This window comes from Acinonyx jubatus, chromosome X (assembly GCF_027475565.1).
Source record: "Acinonyx jubatus isolate Ajub_Pintada_27869175 chromosome X, VMU_Ajub_asm_v1.0, whole genome shotgun sequence".
Lineage (NCBI taxonomy): Eukaryota > Metazoa > Chordata > Mammalia > Carnivora > Felidae > Acinonyx > Acinonyx jubatus.
In genome coordinates this window covers 93852752-93859593 of record NC_069389.1, presented here as the reverse complement: position 1 = coordinate 93859593, position 6842 = coordinate 93852752, and positions in this window count along the sequence as shown.

Below are 6842 nucleotides of genomic sequence, written 5' to 3'. Positions count from 1 at the left end.
CCTCTAGAGCCTCCAGAGAGAAACGGCCCTTCCGACACCGTGCCTTCAGCCCAGTGAGACTGATTTTGGACTTCTGTCTGTGTGAGTTGTAAGAGAATGCATCGATGTTGTTTTAAGTCACTATAATTGTGGTTATTTGTTATAGCGGCAAAAAGAAACGAAGACGATATAAAATGAGGGAGTTGGACTGGGCAGGCTCTGAGGTTATTTCCAGCTCTAGTGGTCTGTGATCTAGCATTAATTTTGAATAAATGTTTCAGTGGAGGGAAAGAGGCAGTGTCTGAATTGATTGGAAAGGAATATGAGAACTAGGTTTATTCGTAGTTTATTCGTAGACCGCTTATAGTTTTGTTCCACACATGGCAGAATTGACTAATAATTAAAAAAAAAAAAAAGACTGCATTAGAGATAAAGCAGTCTTGAAAAATAAGCATATATTAGCATCAGCACACTTTTTCTAGTGACCTGTTTTCAAAGGAATCAAAAGACAGTATCCTCAATTATAAGTCTGTTGGGCCAGAGCTGAGGAGAATAGAATGTGCAGCCCAGAATTCTGGGTGGTGCCTTTTAGGGCTGATGTTCACAGGAGATAGTCTTGAGGTTGAACTAGTCACAAGGGTAGCTGCTGAGCAACCAGTCTGCTGGGGTGAGGGCAGGCCTCAGGGTTAGCAGAACAGCTTTGATCATGACCACATGGTCTCACGTGTCTGAACTAGATTCATGCCTGATCTAGGTGTCAAAAACTCAAAAAAAAAAGTACCACCTTCATTTCCCTTTATAGCTAGATGCTTAACTCCCCCCCGTATGCCCCCAAGAGAGAAATTGTGAAGAAAGAGAACAAAATGGTTAAGTAATGAGTAGACTACGGGAGAAAGTCATTCATTCTGTAAGCCACCAGCCAGTCAGCAAATGTGGTTGGAGTACCTGCTCAGGGCAAGGCTCTGTTCCATGTGCCATGGAATATCAGGATGAACCAGACACAGATTTTATTCTGAGGGAGGTTAAGTTTAAGTGGGAGAGTTACAAAATGTGTCTAATAGGTAATAAAAAGTGGTATGTGCCAGAAGAGAAGCATGGACAAAGAGCTAAGTGTATAGAAATATCAGTGCCTGTCCAGTACGTTGTGCCATCTTATCTTGGAAGATACTCACCAAACAACATCATCACCTGAAATCCAACCTTGGGGTGAAAATTTATTGTACAGAAAAAATCAACTGGAAGATGTGTGTGTGTGTGTGTGTGTGTGTGTGTGTGTTCCTGTGGCATTCCCAACCTGGATTACACACATCTATATCACTAGGGCATTTTATTTTATTTTATCTTTTTATTATTATTATTATTTTAAATTTATTTTAACATTTATTTATTTTTGAGAGACAGAGAGAGAGCATGAGCAGCAGAGGGGCAGAGAGAGGGAGACACAGAATCCAAAGCAGGCTGCAGGCTCCGAGCTGTCAGCACAGAGCCCGACACGGGGCTCGAACTCACGAACCGCGAGATCATGACCTGAGCCGAAGTCAGACGCTTAACCGACTGAGCCACCCAGGCGCCCCAAGGGCATTTTAAATAAAAAGGAAAGAGGATTATTGTCTGATATCCTGAATCAGCCTCTGTCTCACCAACAAAACAGAAAAAGATCCCGGGATCGAAGTAGACACCGTCCTCTTAGCTGCAAAGGGCATTCGGATTTGTAGGGGATCATAATATGCCACCCCAAAATATGTCATTTTGGCTTTAAGGATTATTTTGAGCTCAAGGCACTTAAGATTCAACAGAGGTACAAAGGCCCTTCCCGGAGTTGCCCTTATCTCACTAAAAGCAGAAACTTCTGAGAAGTGAATACAATAGTAAGTCCCCTCTCCCAGGAAAGATTATGGCCATGAAAAAGACAGAAGGTTGATGCCGATGTGGACCTGCCCAAACTAGTTTCTTCACTAGTTTCCCTACTACATGTGCATTTCCACAGTTTGCCACCCTTGGAAGCCTAAAACCCTTTTCCTTTGGCGTGTCACTTCTCTATAAATTTACTGTTCTCTGTTAAGATGCTATATAAGAACAAGATCTAACCACCCCTTCGAGTTACTCATCGCTGAGTTTCCGCTGCATGTACTTCTGCTATGTGTGCTATTTATTAACTGTTTGTTTTCCTCTTGTTAATCTGTCAGCCGAATTTCCAGAACTCTAGCCGGAGAACCAGGGAAACTAGTAGTAAAAGTTTTTTCCTTCCCTACGGACTAATGTTTCAGTGTCTATTTTAAGCAGAAGCGGCAGCTCACGTGTGCTGTAAATGAGTGAAGCAAGGCCGATGTATTTTATTGAAAGACACGTTTGTTGGGCGTGTTCAATTTTTGTAATGTTTATTTTTATTTTTGAGAGAGAGTGCGAGCAGGGGAGGGGCAGAGAGAGAGGGAGACAGGATTTGAAGCAGGCCGTGTGCTGAGGGCGGAAAGCCCGATGCAGGGCTCGAACTGACGAACCATGAGATCATGACCTGGGCTGACGTCGGAGGCCCAACCGACTGAGCCACCCAGCTGCCCCAAGGGTTGGGCGTGTTGAACATGTAGCAATATTCTTTGCTGTTTGCAAAAAATGCTACTTTTTCTTTGAAATAAGTGGTATATACTTAGCATCTGTTTTCCTGCTTCCGTAAGACACAGATAGGAGAAATATTTCTTCTTTTTTCTGGAAGAAAATCGATAGTTGAAATGTCACGATAAATGGTCCCCTATATCCATCTGCAGGAGAGGAGTAGAGGAGGCAGCAGGGAAGGGGAAGGAATGTGGCTACCTAGAGAATGCACTTCCCGCCACACAGGGGCAGCTCGTATTCAGCTCTGGTCAATCATCACCACAGGAGACTATGGACACAGTATTGCCAGATTTTCTGATTTTTCAAGAAAAGATGGAAATACGGATTTTTATGTAAAATCTCCCACTTTTTAAATGTTAGTAGTGGGCCACATAGAACATGGCTGTAGGCTTCTGGTTTGCATATTTTCACTTAAAGAATCATTTGTAGGGGCACCTGGGTGGCTCAGTTGCTTAAGCATCGGACTTCGGCTCGGGTCATGATCTTACAGTTTGTGGGTTTGAGCCCTGCATTGGGCTCTGTGCTGACAGTGCAGAGCCTGCTTCCGGATTCTGTGTCTCCCCCTCTCGCTCCCCCTCCTCCACTCGTACTTTGTCTCTCTCTCTCTCAAAAATAAACTTAAAAAAATAGATAAAGAATCATTTATAGGGGCGCCGGGGTGGGGGGAGGTGCTCAGTCGGTTGAGCGTCGGACTCTTGATTTTGGCTCAGGTCATGATCCCAGGGTCGTGGGATCGAGTCCCGTGTCAGGCTCCATGCTGAGCCTGGAGCCTGCTTCAGATTCTCTCCCTTTCTCTCTGCCCCTCCCCCACTCGTGTGTGTGCTTTCTCTCTCTCTCTCTCTCTCTCTCTCTCTCTCTCAAAAGAATCATTTATAAACTTTATCTTCTCTACTCCAGCCTCCATCACTGTCAGGCACAGATTCTGACGTCTTAGTTTGAAATGAGGGTGAGCACAAAAGCCAACCCTTTGTTAGAGGTAAGGAACGAATTTGAAGGAAAGGACACTAGACAGAAAAACAAAAAAACAACAACTGGGTGCCTTTGTCTGTCTCTTTGTGAAATAAACATTGCTTGCGCTGTCTCTTTCTCCTGTGGAGCACCCGATGTGTTAGGGATCGCAGGATGATAATTACACTTTTTGAACAACAAATTGTTGGGACCCGTGATCTGACGGTGAGACAAAAGTGTCTGAATGTGGGAATGTTCAGGACAATGTGGGACACACGGCAGACGTTTGATAAAAGCACAAATGAATTGCTTGCTAGGGATTCGCTGTCTTGCTTTCTTTCCAGGTGGTAGCCTCCTGTCACAAGGTCTATCGTGGTTTGGGTTTTTAACGCCTCAGAAGCTAAAACCCGTCGCACGGACCTGCCTTCTAGCGAACTGCAAATACACAGTGGCTCTGGTGGTCTGGCTCGCCCCGCCCTGCCTGTGACGGTCCCCTGTCTGCATAGTCCCCTGTCTCCAGTGGAGAGAAAAGCCCGGTGCTTCGTGCGCGGGCCCACTTCCCAGTGCTTCCTGTGTCTACAGGGGCAGAGGTGCGGGGAAACACCCAGATTTGAACTAAACGCTTTCGAAGGGAAACTTCGCACCCATTCGACTTTGGGGTTGTTTAGTTTTGGGTGGCTGCCGGAGCCCGGGCTGACGCTGACGGTGGATGGGGCAGCTGCAAAGGGAGGGGAGCTGGAAAGTAGCACTGGTGTCGCGGGGAGGTCTGGTCTCTGAGTCTCAGCTCCCGCTGAAAAGTATTTGGGGGCCAGGCCTCCCAGGGTAAGTCCAGGGGTGGTGGCTGCCTGCTGAAATGGGAGAGTATGTGCTCTTCCGAAGGGATTCCAAAATCAGAATCATTTCGAATCTGTCCTGCTCTCACAAAACACCTGCGGAATCACGCTCACCTGCTAACAGTTGGCGCCGGGGCCCAGACCCCCCCCCAAGGGCCCGTCGGCTCCGGCCTTTCGCTATTTGACGGTACTTTTAAAGCTCAGACTGAAAGGAGGCCAAGTGAGCTTGTGGCCAGGCAGCGTCTAGCAAGCAATGCTCTTGCTGTCGGAGAAGACTGGAGAGGAACCGGTTCTGGGCAGACGTCTGTTCCTTTGGCCGTGCAGCTTCCTCGCCCTCCTGCTCGGGCCCTGTGGTCTTCCTAACCTTTTCTTTAGAGCGATACTCTCCAAGGTAGCCTTAAATCCAATCACATCCAAATCCTGAAGAGTACTTTTCACATTCTGTTCAGGGCGTGTCCCCTGTATCGGCCAACCAGCAGATGGGGCCCGTTGGATTGGACTTGGATGTGTAGACCATCCCTGATTCGGCTTCTGGAGCGTTGAAGTGTAATCTCGCGATGGAATGCGGTGCGAGGAAGGGTGAGGCAGCATAGTTTCTTGGACTTTGGATTCTTACTCGTGTCTGTTGGAAATGAGCATGAGGGCAAGGTCCATTTGCTTAATGGGGCTTTCCCCAACAGCTCGCTCACTCGCTTCTAGTCCTTACATGTCGGTCGTGTTTGGTGACCATTTCAGAACACGTACGTGCACCGAGTGGCCTGGCTATGAACGTGGGATTTATTGATTTATTTATTTAAAAAGTTTTATGTTTAAGCAACCTCTGCACCCAAAGTGGGGCTCACGTTTGCAACCCCCCAAGGTCAGGAGTCACATGCTCTACTGACTGAGCCAGCCACGCACCCCTCAATGTGGGTTTTATAGACTCCAGAGAATATCAGAGCTTGAAGGAACATTGTCCACCGAAGCCCTCATTTTACAGATGAGAAAGCTGAGGCCCAGAGGGGAGAAGCAACACAGTGATTTTGTGGCAGAGCTGGGAGAGCTCAGGACTCCTGTCCTATTTTTCAGTGTAAAGCTATTCATCTCTATCATTTCCTAATGTGTAATAGTTTCACAGATCAGTTGTGGAGATCAACCATCCCCTCGTTCATGACCCTGGTTCTTGCCTTCCTAAGAAGCCAATAAATATTGGACATCCAACATGAGTGCCAGCTACTATGGAAAATGTTGCCAGTGAAAATTGTTTCCTAGCTGCAGGCTTATTATATCCAACAGGGATTCCTCAGAGTTAGTAATCGGCGGGAGCGCTTCAGATGTATATACATTTTGCAAGTATCACTATCTCTGATTATCATTTTTCATAATTTTTAACGTGTATTCATTTTTGAGAGACAGAGCACGAGTGGGGGAGGGGCAGACAGAGAAAGAGGGAGACAGAGTCCGAAGCAGGCTCCAGGCTCTGAGCTGTCAGCACAGAACCCGACGCGGGGCTGAAACCCACAAACCACGAGATGGTGACCTGAGCTGAAGTCAGACACTTAACCGACTGAGCCACCCAGGCACCCCTCTGATTATTATTAACACAGCTTTCAGTTGGTTAGAACACTGTAATCGTGGTAGCAGTTAAAAAAATCTTATGTTTTAAAACCCAGTGTCGTACTTTTTTTTTTTTTTTTTTATATCTTAGTACTGAGTATGGAGAAGCTGGTCAATAAACATAGATAGGATTAGGGGTGACTGGGTGGCTCAGTCGGTTAAGCACCCGGCTCTTGATCTCCGCTCAGGCATTGATCTCAGGGTCGTGAGTTCAAGCCCCACGTTGGGTTCCACACTGGGCATGGGGCCTACGTACAGTAAATAAGTAAGCAAGTAAGTAAATAAATAAATAAGTACAGGATGAAATAAATGCCTCACTGCAATTCTAGCCTTTGCTGTCCAATAGGAGGGGGGGAGCACATGACCCGAGCTTCAGGAAATCTGATGCCGTTTCCCAGAGCAACAGCAGGGAAGGGGCTCAGCCTATGAATTCTCGGATGGCGTCTGAGTAGTGTGCAGGCAGGACTTAGCCCGTCCCTCCTGACCAGCAAAGGGTCCCAGGCCCACGTTAAAGCGTGACCGTAAGGAGCCTACCTAGGTAAGCGTGACCTATCGTTTGGGGCCACCCGAGGCCACCTCTTTGTTTCTCGGCTCCTCCTGGATCTGGAGCTGCTCGAACAATCCTGCTTCTCTTTATGGCGGAGAAAAGGATATGCGGACCGGCAAGGCAGAGAGTGGTCTGAGGCGTGGTGTCTTCCATCTACACACGTTCTGCCAAAGCTGGCGTGTGTTCTTGTGAATTCTTGAGGTGTGTTCATTCTGCTGCATCTTTATTGGGATAGAAAATTCGCTTTTGCTCCCCCATTTGAGGTAAAGGCGCTGCTCGGGTAACGGTGCTGTGTTTCTACCCTACGGCCTACTCTGGGACACCTGGGC